The sequence below is a fragment of the Tupaia chinensis genome, unplaced genomic scaffold (genome assembly GCF_000334495.1).
Source record: "Tupaia chinensis unplaced genomic scaffold, TupChi_1.0 Scaffold000546_1, whole genome shotgun sequence".
In the NCBI taxonomy this organism is placed as follows: Eukaryota; Metazoa; Chordata; class Mammalia; order Scandentia; family Tupaiidae; genus Tupaia; species Tupaia belangeri.
Genome location: NW_006160058.1, coordinates 94031 through 111200, shown reverse-complemented (window position 1 = coordinate 111200; position 17170 = coordinate 94031). Strand labels below are relative to the sequence as shown.

At 37.7% G+C, this 17170-nt stretch overlaps 1 protein-coding gene and 1 long non-coding RNA gene across 2 annotated transcripts in view; one reads left to right on the top strand and one right to left on the bottom strand.

Moving 5' to 3' along the window:
• The window catches only part of LOC102470060 (uncharacterized), a 37387-nt gene extending 27271 nt beyond the window's left edge, over positions 1-10116 (top strand). The window contains exon 4 of the long non-coding RNA XR_335839.2: positions 9429-10116. This is a non-coding gene — a long non-coding RNA (uncharacterized LOC102470060). The remainder of the gene's footprint in view (positions 1-9428) is intronic.
• Positions 1-17170, bottom strand: part of LOC102471472 (cGMP-dependent protein kinase 1-like) — a gene marked incomplete at its 5' end in the record, with an annotated part of 641417 nt that overhangs the window by 534493 nt on the left and 89754 nt on the right. The gene's annotated exons all lie outside the window — the stretch shown is intronic.

Genomic DNA, 17170 nt, shown 5'->3' with positions numbered 1-17170 from the left:
TATTTCTATATTTTAATGGAACTTGGTCTCAGTTGTCAATCACTATGTGCTACAGAGACTACATACATGTAAATATATTTTAAAATAAACTCATGAATTATTTCACTAGATATACAAATAGCAGTAGTGAAATATATTGATGAAAACATGAAGAAAGAAAGTCGGTAGGTCAGAGAACACTGAACAGAATAGTTTAACCATTCACTTCCAAGCAGTATGCATAGATTTCATTAAGTAACTTCTATTAAGGTAAATGGAAACCATGCTGTTAAATCCCTCTGCAGTGCTAATTTAGAGAGAAAGAAAAAAAATAAGATTCTCTTCAATAAAAAGGAAGGCAGCATTGAAATCTGATGCTTATTTGGAAGGTTAAAAATCATTATCAAGTCAATTTTCTTAAAACCATTTACTGATTTTCTACTGTTCACATGGAGAGCAGTCTGACATTTGGAGAATATGTATAGTAAAATCTACTTATAAAGAAACCCATTTGTACATGCCCTTGGAAAATGACAAGCCTAATCACAATTCGTTTAATATAATTTTCTGTGACAGAATTTGTTACACAGATATTCATTCTGGCAACATAATGAAAGGATTCAAATTAATTGTTTTACTGTTATGCTTCTGTTTACATTTTTAAAAATTTTGTGCTCTAACTTTCTGAAAGAAAACTCCTCTACCTATTATGATTAATGGTATGCCCTAAGGAAGAGTACACCCCAATGAAGACTTGCTACACAGGGCAAGAGCTGATTATTAACAGCAATGAAGAGTCACCCACACAATTGCCAGGAAGTTACATATACTCATGAGGGCATATCCATTCCTGATGCCAACCCAAGGTACAATAATCCATTGCATAACTGTGAAAGAGAACAAAAGAAACTCAATTCAAAAAAAAGATGGGAGTCTAGTTTCAAGATAATTACTTAATTTAATCTTTTCCAATCAAGGCTGATTACTAGAACAGTACTGGGGGTTGGGACAATGGTATTTCCATTTCAAGTCCATTTGTTGCCATACTCTTTTCCATCAAGTTTTTATGATGCATCTAAGTGTATTATGACCCATTATAGATATAAACAGAGCAAAAGTATCGAGTAACTACAAGTGTTATCTGTCAATAGAACTTTGTATAGAGCCTGCAGGTGGAGTGGAGGTTAAGGTGCTGGATCACACATAGCCAACTGAGTGACTCAAGTCTTGGACTTTGTGGCTTGAAAATCATGGTGGAAAATCCCAACAGGAGACCAAAGGAGAAGGGACTGAAGCATGGCCACCCCTTTCCCTCAAGGGGGAAATTTCTCACTCATCACTCCCCCTTTAGCACACAAGCCTTTAACAAAAAAATAAATAAATAAATAAATAAAAGAAAAGCTAAAAACAAACAAATAAATGAAAAGATATTATGTAGAAAGTAAAAACTCCAAACTAAAAGATTAGAACAAAAACAACTATTAGTAAAATGTTGATTCTATACCTAGATTTTAAAGGATATTTCAGTTAAGTGATATGAAGGACAAGAAGCTTCATTATCAGTTTCATAAGCCAGCATAATTGTTATACACTATCATGGAACAAATTGGAAGGAGCACACTGTTTAGAGTATAAATTTTACTCTATCTGAAGAGAGTTTTCCAAATTCCCTTAAATCTCTTCTTCTCTGAGATAAAACTTCCTCATTCTTTCAACTATACTTTGAAGGACAATTTCTAGGACCTTCTCTATATTGGTTATCTACTTTGGAACACTGTAGTTGCTGTCCCTTCCCTGTTCACCCTGGGCAGTAAGAGGTGGCTCAATAGCCCTTGTAGGGTCTTTCTGTGGCGTTTATATTCATTCTTCACAATAGAGGAGGTGTCTACATCTTTGAGACCTCAGGTGGTGAACGCTTGAGTTAGTAGTTCAAAAATTTCTTACAGTTGATCACAGGTTCTTTTAGTTATGCTGCCATCTGCAAAAACTGCTCATGTCAATGTTGTTAGGTGTAGTGGGGGAGAAAATATTGATACGCACTTCTCCACTTGAAGGGTTTCCTACCTGCATGTAGACATTTGCTTTGTAAACATAAGATTATAGTTTTCGAAACATGGCTGAATTTTTCTTTTTTTTAATGACAGAGAGTACACAGGTGAGACAGAGAGGCAGCAGAAAGGGAGGGAGAAAGAGAGACAGGAGTGTTCTCTGTTTGTTTAGTTTTGCTATGGGGCATGTGCATTCATCACAGAGAGACAGAGACAAATAGAGAGGGAAAATAAGAAAGCACCTGCTGGGAATGGCCATGCCATAATCTCTTCTACATTTTCTTCTTGGGATTTTGGGCATGCACACGTATGTGGGTGGCATGATTCTCAAGTCCCTGGGTCTGAGACTCAAACAGCACAGTCAACCATGTAAAAGTAAGCCTCCTTAACCACTAACTCACTAGTTAGCCAGAGACAGTTGTTTTTGTTTGTTTGTTTTTAAGAGAGATTTTTGTTACAGGGTGTATGGACTTGCCAGAGAGACAGAAAGCAAGAAATCACACCCAAGAGGGGATTGGCCACTCCACAATCCCTTCTCCTCCATTCTCCTCTCAGGGTTTTGAGCACACATGCAAACATGCCCAGCCTGAGTTTGAAGCTGGGTCTGGGACTTGAACCATGGTCGACTACATGGGAGTCCAACAATTTAAACATTATGTCATCTACTGGTCCCAGAGATAGGTGTTTCTGACAGGGTCTGATGGCACAATTCTCTTGTCCAGGCTTCCCAGTCAGCCAGGACTGCAGACCTGCACCACCACACTCCACTTCTTTAGGGTAGGCCAAGAACGCCAGCCCCTGTGCAGCCTCAGCCATCGCACAGTCACCCTCTGCTTGTGCCACTGTGCTGCGTCTCACTATTGAAACATGAACCTGTGTTAACTGAAATGCTGTGAGCCAACTTTCCCATATTATTTATGAAATTATTTTAATTGCTGACAAAAACAAGGAAGATTCATGGATTGAACTCACCTCATTAGCCCCATCTTTCAAGAAGTGTAAACTCATCATTAATTTGGTGGTGATAATCAGAATTGCTACAATGTTTAGGCATTTATCAACCTGACAACCATGGGCAACACCTTTGGTTATGTTATTCATAACCTCAGAAGGGATTTTTAACCTTAAAACTCTGTTACTTAATACTATAAGACACCTCTTCAATTCGTTGGGTGTCAAAATTGACTCCAAGAAAGGTATACAGCGTGATAATAAGCAAATGACTCAAGAATTAAGATATGCAGTTCTTTAAATTGCAAGCTATGCCACTCTTGGGGGGTATGTGTGTGACAACAACCCAACAAAGACAACTAAGACTTTTCCATATGCCTATATCGTCACCTATGAAAGCAAGTATCACAGAAAATTACTGCTTGTAAGACCACCAGAATTATATTATATTCTCTCTCTCTCTCTCTCTCTCTCTCTCTCTCTCTCTCTCTCTGTGTGTGTGTGTGTGTATAGTTATAAATGTGGTAATAGGCCCAGAGAAGCTATATAACTTGTCTAAGGACACACAGAAAGAGAAGGCAGTCTTTAGATGTCTAGCTTGCTGCCCTCTCCCCTCTCTATTCCCCATCAGAGTAAATCAGAAAAATTATGAGAACATTATATGGTTTCTAGATAGATTGCTTCAATTATAGTTGGCAAGTTATTATGGCTGCTCAGTGCTGCATGTGAAAATATGACCACGGAAGAAGATTTTGTGTAACAAAAGGATGACCTGGAGCTCTGAGCACTGGCAATGGCTACTGCATGGAACACAAAAGGAGAAAAGAAGATTTAAGTATATTCATCTCTTTGTCTTTTGAGAAAAGTTTATTTATCGTCTTCATGAGCTAGACAGGAAGAAAGAGGGTCTTCATGCCACAATCCATTCCTAACCTCAGCTAGCCCAGATCATGGGTATGTGTGTGCCCAGCAAGCTCAGGGAGCTCTGTGGACACCAATGCAGAGTCTTCCCATGTGGGTCATCCTCACACCCACTGTGTTATCACTAAGCCATCATAATTTATTTTTGCTTTTTTTCTTTGTTTGTTTTTAAATCAAATGTCCTAGAACAATTTATCTATCATGTAATGGTTGAGAATAGGAGGTATACCCAGCATTCCACTCACTACCTCATCACTAAACCACTCCAAGTCTGAGAGTTTTCATTTAAAATAATTTCCTTCATATAATTGTTACTGAGATAAAATTGATGGATAAATGTAAAGCACTTAACACAGTAACTAGAAGACACCAAGCATCTCAGATATTTCAGTTATTGTTATCACTTTCCTAACATGAACCTTCCAAGTTCTCTCTCTCTACTCCCACTCCTATTCATTCTACACTCCAAGAACATTTTCTGGAAAGAGCTGTAGAATAATTCACTTAATAGCTTACTGGGGGGAAATGCTCTTATATGGAAGTATGTGCATATAGAAATATGCTTCATGGATTAGCCACATGGCCTAGTAGTTAAGGGAGGGGATACAAATTAGCCAACTGATCATGAGGCTTAAATCCTGGCCCCAGCAGCTTGAAAAACAAGCTGGTTATATGCGTGTCCATGGCCAAAACCTCAACAAGATAGAGTCTGGACAGGGTGGAGAAATGGAGGAAAAGAGATTGCTGCATGGCCCTAGCCCACTGCGGGGTGTTTTCTCACTCTCCCTGTTTCTCTTTCTCTCTCTAATGAGGGAGGGCATACACTCTCTGGCAAGTAAAAAGAGAAAGATGATTCTCTAAATTGAATATGTCAAATCAAGGGTTTCTACAGAAAATCTGCCTCATCTGTCATTTAATCTCATTTTGTGATTATTAATGAAGAGCTGGGATTATAGGGGTCAAGAGGCTGAAGTGTCTCAGGTGGTACAGAATGAGTCAGAGCCACAGGAACTTTGACGGGTTATCATTACCAAGAAAAGGGTTATGCAAACTTGGTGTGTCAAAAAATTTAATAAGCACTATCTTACATTTATAAGGCAAAAACTTTTTAAAGTACCAGTCAAAATGAGTTGAAGGGAAATGAATTCTCAGTTAAATGACATGTCTGAGCAAAGTGTTTGAAAATTAATATATTCTCTTAAAAAAAAGAAATAGCTTAATGCATTTTTCCCCCAAAATAATACTTTATTCTCTTCCCTTTTAAGCATCTGGAATATAATTCATAGAAACTATAAGTAATTGATAAAATTAATATTAAGCAATGTAGTATAATATCAGAATTTTAAATCAAGTAACAAACTTCACTGCTTTTATTTTGCTGTTACCTATTTTCTTTATTGCTTTTCCTATTTTCTTATTATAGTTTATTTTAAACATTGGAATTGTAATCACAGCTTTATTTGGTAAGAAAACCAAAAAGAACAGTGTAATAATTGAATATTGACTCGTGATCATAGGATCCAAGAAACAGTTTCTTCATTCACCTATTTACATTTATCTTTTAACATAAGAAATCCTATAAAAATATATTATTCCACAAAGATTAAAAGGGAAAAAGTACAAATTCGACAATTATCCTGATTACTTACAAGTATAAAAGCTGAAGCACTCAAAATGTAAAATATCTCTTATATATGTAGCAAACTCTGAATATGTATGTGTGTGTGCATATATATGTTTGTACTTATATAAACTGGATTGTCAGAAAAGTCATGATGCATTTTACATACGAAAGTATGTCATGACTTCTCCAACAACCCAATATAATTTATCAATTATCTATTTATCAATGCAATTTGTCAAAATGGATAAGCAACTAAATTGATAAAACTATTACAAAAATAAGGAAGCAGTATACACTGGTTTTTACTACTACTACTACTTTCAAAAATGTAACGTTGTTCTTTTAGCCAACATAAAATTATTTTCTTACTCGGGGGCCAGCAGGTGGTGTGGTAGTTAAGGGCACTGGACTCCCACATGGCCAACCGCAGCTTGAGTCCTGGACCTGGTGGTTTGCTTTCTCAATTTCTCTCTCTCTTTCGCTTGCTCTTGCTTTGTTCCTCTCTGGTCAACTTGAAAATAAATAAAGTTAAACAATTCTTTTAAAGAACTATTTCTTTACTCAATACCTTGAAAATTTTCAGTCAGTGTGATTGAGATACTAATGGTTTCCACTGACGTGAATGTAAAAGCTTTATCATAATATGAAAGAGAGCAGCTGCTATGTAACATATTCCTGTTCAGAGGTTGCCCATTTTAAAATGAAGGAGCTCATACACAAAATTCTAGACAAATCATTAGCTTCTAGACATGTTACATGTTACAAATCATGTTTTGTGTAACATGATCATGCCTTACTCTCCAGAGTGCAACACCTTGTCCCCATATGCACACCAGACTGTCACAATCTGACACTTTTTAAAAATTTTAAATTAATTAATTAATTTTCGTGGAGAGGCTTTTTTTGCTATAGGGTGCATGCACTAGCTAGAAAGACAGAGAGAGACAGAGAAACAGAAAGCGAGAAATCACCCCCCAGGGAGGATGGCTACTCTACAATCCCTTTTCCTCCCTTGGATCTTGGGCATGCATGCACATGTGCCCAGCATGTGTTTAAGCCACCAGGTCCAGGATTTGAACCGTGGTCAACTACACGGAAGTCCAGCGATGTAACCATTATGCCAACTGCTGGTTCCCAGTCTGACACTTTTAACATATGCCTGTAGAGACAACTCCTTGGTCAGTTCTTCTGAGCCAGGTAGCAAAAGATCACTTGGTTATGTAACTGAGAAAACATTCACTTATCTCTTAGGCTAAAGAACAGAATTTCTATGACCACTGACTTCACAGAAAGAAAGCAATCTTGGTGAGAACAAAAGAAGAAAAAATTAGGAATAACAGTAATATTTAAGAGTCTTTTTTACATGCCTGAAACAATTCCCACTTATTTTCCTAGAATTATGTACAGATATGGGACTATTGAGATTTCAGATAATGAACAAACCAGTTAAAAATTACCTGGGTGGTTAATTTGAAGGAGGCCGAAAAAATCCTTTTACCCTCCTAAACTTTGACATTTTGTCCCTATCCTTTTGATAGAAGTGTCTATATTCTGGTTTCTTTTCACCATAAATATGTAGACATGAGGATCAGTGTCATACAGCAATACCTAAAGTCCTTTTAAAAAACTCACTTGGGGTCAGCAGGTTGCCTAGTGGTTAAGGTACCAGACTCCTGCTTAAAATTTTAAGATGGGTGTATGTGTGTGTGTGCACATGCCGAAAATCTTAGATGGAGAAGGAATTGTGGCATGGCCTTTCCTTCTCCCTTGATTTCTCACTTTCCCTCCCACTGTCTCTTGCAGGCAGGTACAAGTTCTCTATGACAAAAAAAAAAAAAGCTTAAAAAGAAAAAAAAAAAAAACTTATTAAACTGTTTTGACTCTCAAGGCTGCATGAATGTTTCAGAAGACAGGTCTTGAGAAAACCATTAAGGTCAGTTTATAGCTCCAAAGGGTTTGCTGAGATTTACCAACCCCTAGCACTAACTGAACAAAGATGAAGTACCTTCTTTATAATACAGTCTGGCTGTGTTATATGTGTGGACATAAGTCCAAACTCCTTAAAGATAGCTTATACATCTTGTTGTTCCCTGTAGTGATGTTTATGTTGAGATGGAACATATGTTTGTTTTATTTTTATTTTATTTGTTTTTTTATTTTTCACTTTTAAATTTCATTTTCTTTTATACATTCAATCACATCATTTAGCTTACAAAGTGAATATTTCAACAGGTGAACATTTCTCCCTAGTCCAGTTGATAAAACTATAAAATATCTTCAACAGATAATACCACATTTCTTTGTCCCATTAATGCTTTGCCTCCCTAGTTTTCTTCTAAATGCCCTTCCTCAGACCCTACTCTTTCACACACACTATATCTGGTATTTGTATCCATATATTGGGTTTCTATATCCTTTAGTCAATCGGTTTCATTCATAGAGTGCAGACACTTGGTATATATTCAGTGGGGATATATAATGTCTCTCCTTCATAGCCTGGCTTCATTCACCAGTAAATCTTCCATATTTTTCCACTGTCTGTCTAAAGCCAAAGTTTTGTTGTTTTTTATGGTTGAATAGTATTCCATAGAGTATATGTGCCACCGATTCTTTCATTAGTTTAGGTACTAATCTGGTTGCATTTATACTGGGGAGGGTAATTAGGGACCTAGCATTTTCTCACATGGAAACAAGTCAATAAAGTTAAATTCTAACAGTGAATCTAGAAAATTGTCATACTGTGAGTATCATATTTTAAAATGACAAAAGTGGAGCCAGCCCCCTAGTCTAGTGATTAAGGGATCTCACATGGCCCAAAGTGGTTTGAATCTCTGCCGTGGCAGCTTGAAAAACATACCAAGTCATTGTACACGCATGCCCCCAAATCCCAACAGGATGGAGAAATGGAGGAGAAAGGACTGTGGTGTGAGTATGCTCCATTGGGTTGCCTTTCACTCTTTTTCTCTTTCTCCCTTTCTCTCTCTCTTTCTCATAAGTGCATGTGTCTTCTGGCAACTTTTTTTTTTTTAAAGCACACACTTAAACAGAAAACATTATTTGAAGTTAACACCTAATGCAAAGTTTTCTGATTCAATTATACTATACAACTAAAAATGAATAAAACTAATTTTTCCCATAACAACATCAAATCAATTTGTAACATCTAGTTTTCAGCTTGAATGAACTAAAAGTGCTTTTGCTTCGATTTCTATATGTAAACTCACATACATAAAAATCTAACTGATGGAGTGGCTATATTAAAAGAAAAGAATTACTGAAATAGATAAATGTTATTTTGAAGTAATTAATTTGAAGTAGTGGCCTAAGTCAGAAACACTGATACGTGTAGACACTTTCATAATGCCTAGAGTCTAAATTAAGAGGAGATACTAATTGAAATGTGTTTTTTAATTAAAAAATTATTTAATGACTGAAAAAGATCAGGTCAGCCAATTCTTTTCTTTTATTTTTCTCTCACTATTAAGTGAAGCATATTTACCATAGAAAACTATTAAGCAGAATGGTTGCCATGTTCATTGTTAGGGTTGCCAGATGACAATTACGTGTAAGAGAGTTTAACATTATGCTATAGTCAGGTAGCACAATTTTCAGACATTCACTATCTTGCTGTCTTCCATAACAGCCAGTTAATTTAAAAATCCAACCAATTCTCTATGAGTTTCATACGCTACTGGAGTTGAGTATCACGTCCTAATAATTTTATATTCCAATGAGTCAGTTAATTGCATTATACAAGCTGGGAGGGTTATGTTTTGCACTGAAGATAGAAAATAATAAAATGCTATACATCTTCGTCTTCCATTGTTAAAGTTATGCTTGGGATTTAAACCACACAGCTGAACATTATTGTGTGAATGAGCTTTAATGTTTTCTTTTTTTCACAGAAAGCGTGGCTGTGATCGTGAGAGAAACACCGCGGTGTGAGATGAGAAATGAACAGCAGGCTATGGAAGGCCTGGATTCCAGTCCCAGCTTTGCTTTTTATGAGATGTTTTCTATCAGACAAGAAATTTTACCTGCCTGCCACTCAGTTTTCTCATTTAGAAAATGAAGACATTGATGCAGAATATTTTATATATTTGTTCGGCTTAAAACTAAGATTAGTTTACCTTCAGATATGAAAAACACATGAAAGTTGCAGAGAAGTCCGTGGCATTCCAACTTGCCTGCTCTTGCTCATTACTGAGGAGACTAAAATATATATATATGTGTTCTCACAGCCCAGCCCAGAACAATTAAAGAGGACTCCCTGTGGGCAAGGCTCAGGCACTGGCATATTTTCAGAGCTTTCTAGGTGATTCTGATATACAACCTGGGTAGAATGGTCTGTCTGCAGGGCCCATATTTAATTAAAGTGCCATTCCAAGTACAGGTATTGTGTTGTATACATAAGCTAAGATCCTTCCCCCACCCCCTTCATTTCTGGGCATTCTTTTTCTAATTCATCCATTAAAACTGAGTTAGTCCTTTGTTAGGTGCTCCGCAATATGGTAGTGTGAAGGATACAACTACAGTAAATAAATTGCAACCCCTGCCATCAGGAAACTGATTTTAGGATATTATTTTCACAGTTTTAAAAATTACTGACCTGGGACTAGCAGGTAGCATGGTGGTTAAGGCATAGGACACACCCACACGGCTGACCACAGTTTGATTCCTGACCTAGTGTCTTGCTTTCTCACTTTCCCTCTTTCTCTCTGTCTCTCTCTGGTCAAATTAAAAACAAATAAATGAATGAATGAATGAAATAACAATAATTCTTTGTTAAAAATTATTAGCTAGTCATGTGGTATAGCAGTAACATAATGCTCTGTGATGCTGAGGACACATGAGAAGACTCATATTCCTGTCCCAAGTTCTTCTGGTACATGCCAGGTACATATGTATGTTCATGATCCTGGCTAGCTGAGGTTGGAGAAGACCATGGCATGACGACCATGTTGACATTGCCTCTCTCTATATCTCTGTCTCTTTACCTCTCTGTCTGTCTCATGGAAGAATAGAAAACTTGAAAAAGAATTCTTGTGGTCATTACATAGGTAGCAGTCCTGTCAGAACACAGTATGTATATTTAACACGTTGGTTGTATACTTTACAGCATGACAGACACAGAGACAGCGGCAAGCTTCTCTTCCTCCACTCTATGTCAGATACATTTTACTAATTCACAGGTGATCTTCAAGTAAGTGTTATTTTAATAAGTTAGCTTAGCATATAGCATGTCAGAAAAGTACTATATGAATGCAACTGTGCAAATGCCGACTATTCCATTTTTTTTGGGGGGGGGAGATTTTCACTGTAGGGCGCGTGCGCTCGCCAGACAGACAGACAGAGACATAGAGACAGAAAGCGAGAAATCACCCCCCAGAGGGGATGGTCACGCCGCAATCCCTTCTCCTCCATTCTCCTCTCGGGATCTTGGGCACGCACGCACACGCGCCCGGCGTGAGTTTTAAGCCACCGGGTCCGGGACACGAACCGCGGTCGACCACGTGGGAGTCCAGCGACATAGCCATTATGCTAACTGCTGGTTCCCCCGACTATTCCATTTTTAAGACTGAGCATATTGGCAGAACAAAGGTCTAAACTACATGGACAATGGGATTTTGAAAAATCTAGTTTTTAATTGTCCTTTATAAAATCCAAACACTATTGTTCCAAAAACAGTAAATCACAACTGTTTAAGCTTGCACGTATTCATAAACTGCATTCACGAACAGGTACAAATAATTGACTAATACACATTAAGGCCTTTGTGGTGAACTTAGTTTTCATTATCTTGACTTTTCAGCCTTTGTGTTTACTACCATAATTAAAGCTGTCATCTAGGCAATTTTAACTTAGTTAGGCATGCATATTCAATAAATAGGGCTACACACTATGTCGTAACTATTATTTTTCCCAATATTTGAAAAATAAAGTGACATTATCTTAAAGTCTTAGGTGATTGTGAGGGTTTGTTTGTTTTCCCAAGATAAGGTCTAAGTAAGTCTTGATTTTCTTCCCTGATTCTCCAGAGTAGCTCCTCCTGGGCCTACATGCTGGTGTTTTGTATCACTGTTGGTACGTAAGGCAGCCGCAGAGCCGACTTAAACTTCCTCTATGGCCTTTCAAACTACTTGTTAGTGTAACATATTATGAATGAAAGAAAAGACATATTTAAAAGGTGTCATCATCCTTAAATGAGTCAAAGCACACCATTTTGTTCACATTGTAAATGAACGATTTATCTTTTTCGCTACTTCAGAATTTTTTAAAACAATATTTTCTGAATGAAATGAAAATGATACGGTATCACTGAAAGAGCACTGGGATCAATTCTAGGATTAGTTCTGCTGTTAATTTTTGTTTAGGTTATTAAAGTGCTTAGCCTCATTTATTAACTAGTATAACAAGGTGCAGTGTAAATAATTTGTACTGGTGACTCCTTTGGATCTGGGTATTCTAGTATTCTGAGGTTCAGGGGCTTACACGTTTCTCTCTAGGATGAAAGCTCCAAGGTGACTTGGAACAAGTATTTACCATAATACAGAAAAGTGGAATCAATGTTATTTTTGTTCATTAAATGATACAAACAATGTTTTATATCCAGGCAATGCATTTATCGATGGGTTTGTTTTAGAGCAGAAATGATAAGACACTCTTTAACAGTAGCCCTCGTGACAAATATCACACATTGATAGGAACTGTTGATGAGGTTCACGGTAAAGTCAGTGGAAACAGAGCAACACTTGGCTTACATAATCTACCAAGTATAACATAACGTGAGTTTTAATTTAGGAAGAAACCTGGGATCTGAATTTCCATTCCTAGCACTCCTGCTATCCCAATGTACAACTCTGGGCATATCAATTAACTTCACGAATTTCTGATTTCTACTTGTGTTCTGATTCAAATTTTCCTACAAGTAAATCACCTGGGTCATAACAGGACTGTGCATTCTGGGAACTTCACAAACCAGGAGTACCTTTTCTTTCTTTTCTTTTCTTTCTTTCTTTCTTTCTTTCTTTCTTTCTTTCTTTCTTTCTTTCTTTCTTTCTTTTTTTTTTTTGGAGAGGTTTTTGCTATAGGGTGCGTGCACTCACCAGACAGAGAGAGACAGAGAGACAGAAAGCGAGAAATCACCCCCTGGGGGGATGGTCACGCCGCAATCCCTTCTCCTCCATTCTCCTCTCGGGATCTTGGGCACGCATGCACACGCGCCCGGCGTGAGTTTTAAGCCACCGGGTCCAGGACGTGAACCGCGGTCGACTACGTGGGAGTCCAGCGACATAGCCATTACGCTAACTGCTGGTCCCTCTTTTTTTCTTTTTTTGAGAGAGAGATTTTTGCTACAGGGCACACACACTTGCCAGAAAAATAGACAGAAAGCCAGAAATCACCCCCAAAGGGGGATGGCCATATCGCAATCCCTTTTCCATTCTCTTCTCAGGATTCTGGGCACGGACACACACATACCTGGAGAGATTTTTAAGCTGCTGAGTTCAGAACTTGAACTGTGGTCTGCCATGTGAGAGTTCAATGCCTTAACCAATATGCCACCTGATAGCCTTAGGAGTACATTTTCAATCTCTCTCTCTCTTTTTTTTAACTTTCAAAAGCTTTTATTTCAAAATCCTTTCTTTTTGATCTTTACAAAATTTATATACATATCTATATAAAATTATATGTAATTATATGTATACTTTATATACAAAATGCATATCATATGTGTATATGTATACATACATACACATACATGCATACACACACATAGAATGTTTTTAAAAAGTTGCCAGATGGCACATGTACTTGCTAGAGAGAGACAGAGGGACAGAGAGAGAGGAAGAGGGAGAAAGCACTCCCAATGGAGTACGGTTATGCTGCTATTCCTTTTCTTCCATTTTTCCATCCTATTCAACTTTTAGACATGCATACATACACACATACATACACACACACACACACACACACACATACACACCACCTGCACACACACCCAGTGCATTTCTCAAGCCACCAGAGCCAGGGTTTGAACTATGCCATAGGTCAGGTAGGATCCAGCTCCCCTAACTACCAGATCACAAGACTGGCCCTAAAAATTTATATTTTTATACTTTTTTTTTTTCTTGTTCATGGTTTTGATTGTTTTCTTTTCATTTGAACTGCCAGAATTGAAAGAGTACCTCAGTGCTGAGAACCAAGAGAAATAATAAAACTAGATTCTCATAACAGAAATTGATTTATTCAGATGCTTCAAAGATTTTTGTTAGATGTAAATTACAGCATAAGACACAAAGCATTTTAAATGAGGTCTTTTCTTTACTTCCTGTACTTCTTTTAAAAATGACTCACTTAAGTTCTGATTTGTGCAGTTAGCTTGGTAAAATATAAAGATTCAAAAATACATGTAATTGCTTGATGTTATTTTGGCTATGTCCTGTCACACTTTTTAAAGAACAATTTTGTCTATTTGGTATTTAATTTTCTACATAATAATGTTTTCTTTTAAAGTGAAAAACAATTTTTGAGATAGTTTTGAGTGAAAAATACATGACAGGAATTATAAAGGCCCATTCAAAAAATAATACATCGGAAATATTAATAAGCCTATCTTTGACCAACATTGTTACTCCTTCTATTTCTCTGTACTTATTTAGAATTTATATACAACCCACAACTTGTATATACCTTTTATTTTTTTAGGTAAAAAATTCTATCTTTTTCTAAAGATCACAGAGATTCTAAGAATAGATATTTAAAAAGAAAAGTTAATATATAAGCATGTTCATTAAAAATTATTTTTGATATAGCATACATGACAAATGACAATCGACTGTTACCCTGTTTTGTAGACTACACTGAAATATCGATCAAAAAGTAGATTCTTTGGAGTCAGTCATGTGTCCATCTCTAAAAGATCAAACACATAAGAAGTAGTCTTTGACTTCAAAGATCTGCCAGTTCATCTTGAAAAAAGATAGAAGAAAATAAATACTTTCCACTGTGTGACAAAGACTTTAAGTGCTCTGGGTATGTGGAAGACGGCAAATCACTGAGGATGAGTTAAACCTGTAAAACTAACTGGACTAGGAAAGACCTATGCTGGGCCTTGGAGGATGGCTGTGATCTCTGCAAGCAGAGGGCAATCCAGGTAAAGGTGTGTAAGCAGAAATAAGAACGGCATGACTGTGGGCCAAGGTGTGGAAGAACTAAGAAGATCCTTCAGGGATTGAGAAACAAGTTTGGCGTGGTGGAAAGATATCTGAGGGGACTTCAAAGCATTCGTGGAAAAATGAAATTAAAGTATGAGTTTATTTTGGTTCCAAAAAATCCAAACAAAGCTTTTTGCATGCACTTTACATGAATTTTTGAGGACCCCCAACATATTGAGGATCTCAAAGATCTAATCAAGAACTTTCTAATTTAAAGCATAGAACATGTGAATGACATGCTTTTCCCTATGACTGAAAAATAGTAGGTGCACAAAGAGTGTCTACAAGAGTGTCTACAAGAGTGTCTACAAGAGTGTCTAGCAACCTGCAAATACATGATAGGAAACATATATTGGATGACGTGGAGGATTGAGAAGGAGGACATGGGGTTACATAAGAAAAGGGGATTGATAGAGGAGGGAGAAAAAATAATCATTCCATGAAATGTGGGACTCAGAATTCATTAACTTTTTATTTTGAAATAATTTCAACCTTATAGAAAACTTAAGATTGGTATAAAGATTTCCCAGACAGCCTTCACCTAAAGGCCTGTAAATATACTGAAGAAGGGAAATGTCATAGAAAGCCATGTTGGCAGTCCAAGATGGTTAGAGGGGATCACGGGAACACTCACTCTCGAGCCCTCTTGAGATCTATGATCCTTTTTCCTTTGAATGAGGAAAGCAGACTAGCGCAGAGCTCACACTTGATGAACAAAGATGCAAGAGAACTTCCCAAGGAGAAAAGGCAGAATTCAGTGGACAGCTACAATTGGCAGAAGCATTTTGAAGAAGAAGATAAGGTTTCAAGGGTAGGTGACCTGTGGGAAAGTGGGGCCACTGGAGGATGGTAAATGCCTGAATGGAGGCCATGGAAGCTATGGCTGCAGCCGAGGGATATATACCGTTGACGCCTCTCCATCCCCTGTGGCTTTTCTATTCTTCATTTTCTCTATTCCTTCATGTTTGCCATCCACCATATCTGTCTCTGCTATTCGCCAGGGCATAGTTTTCCCTTCATTCAGATCTTATCCCTACTGGCCAAATGATCATGAAATGGGAGGCAAGGGGGAGAGGAAGAAGAAGGTGTATAAAATGCAGAATGATCATATATGAAGTAAAACAATTCATAGAGTAGTAGAGACACGTCTATGATTTGATGTCAGATTGAGTGACTCAACTTCATTTGGGGAGAGAAAATAGCAGAAAACAATATATTTAGGGTAGATTTTTTTGAGAGTTTTTTTTGCTATAGGGCGCGTGCGCTCACCAGACAGAGAGACAGAGAGACAGAAAGCGAGAAATCACCCCCCGGGGGGATGGTCACGCCGCAATCCCTTCTCCTCCATTCTCCTCTCAGGGCCTTGGGCACGCACGCACACGCGCCCTGTGTGAGTTTTAAGCCACCGGGTCCAGGACGCAAACCGCAGTCAACTATGTGGGAGTCCAGCAACATAGCCATTACACTAACTGCTGGCCCCTGGGTAGGTTTGGTTTTAAGATCTTTGCCTTGGGGTGGCAGTTCTCACATTTGAGCACGCACCTAAATCACCCAGAGGGTTTTGTTAAAACACATGTTGCTTGTCTCATCCTGGAGTTTCAGATTCAGTCGGTCCGAGTTAGAGGCTAAGAATCGGCATTTCTAACAAGTCCCAAAGGACACTGATGACGCTACTCAGGGACACACTTCGAGAACTATTGTCACAGAGGGCACACCAAAGAGAAATTTGTTCACTCTGCCTACAAAGGAAGGCCAATAAAACAAAGGATGGGATGTAAAATATAAAGGGAGTTCTACTTTTATTTATTCATATTTTCTAACTTACAAGAAGAGAATTTACCATTAGAGGAGTGGAACTGAGACAGATTATGTTTTGAGGGTAACTGTTTCCCTGGTCTCCGTTTGTTATCACTAGCAGTTTTCTAAAGCCACTTTGAGTTTGGTAAAAAAGCTAAAAATAAACTAACTCTAACTTGGGAATTTTTATTAATAGGAAACATAATGCATAAGAAAAATAAGGGGGAAGCACTTTGATTTATTTTGTTGGTTTGTTTTTTTGGTTTTGAGAGGTTTTTGCTATAGGGCGCGTACGCTCTCCAGAAAGACAGAGAGAGACAGAGAGACAGAAAGCGAGAAATCATCCCTCAGGGGGGATGACCACGCCGCAATCCCTTCTCCTTCATTCTCCTCTCAGGATCTTGGGCCCGCATGCACACGCGTCTGGCGTGAGTTTAAGCCACTGGGTCTGGGACTTGGACTGTGGTCGACTACATGGGAGTCCAGCGACATAGCCATTATGCTAACTGCTGGTCCCAGGGGAAGCACTTTGTGATATGTTAAGATTTCCTACATTAGTTTTCTTTCTTTTCTTTTCTTTTTCTTTTCTTTTTTTTTTTTTTTTTTTTTTTTTTGGGCGGATTTTTTCTACGGGG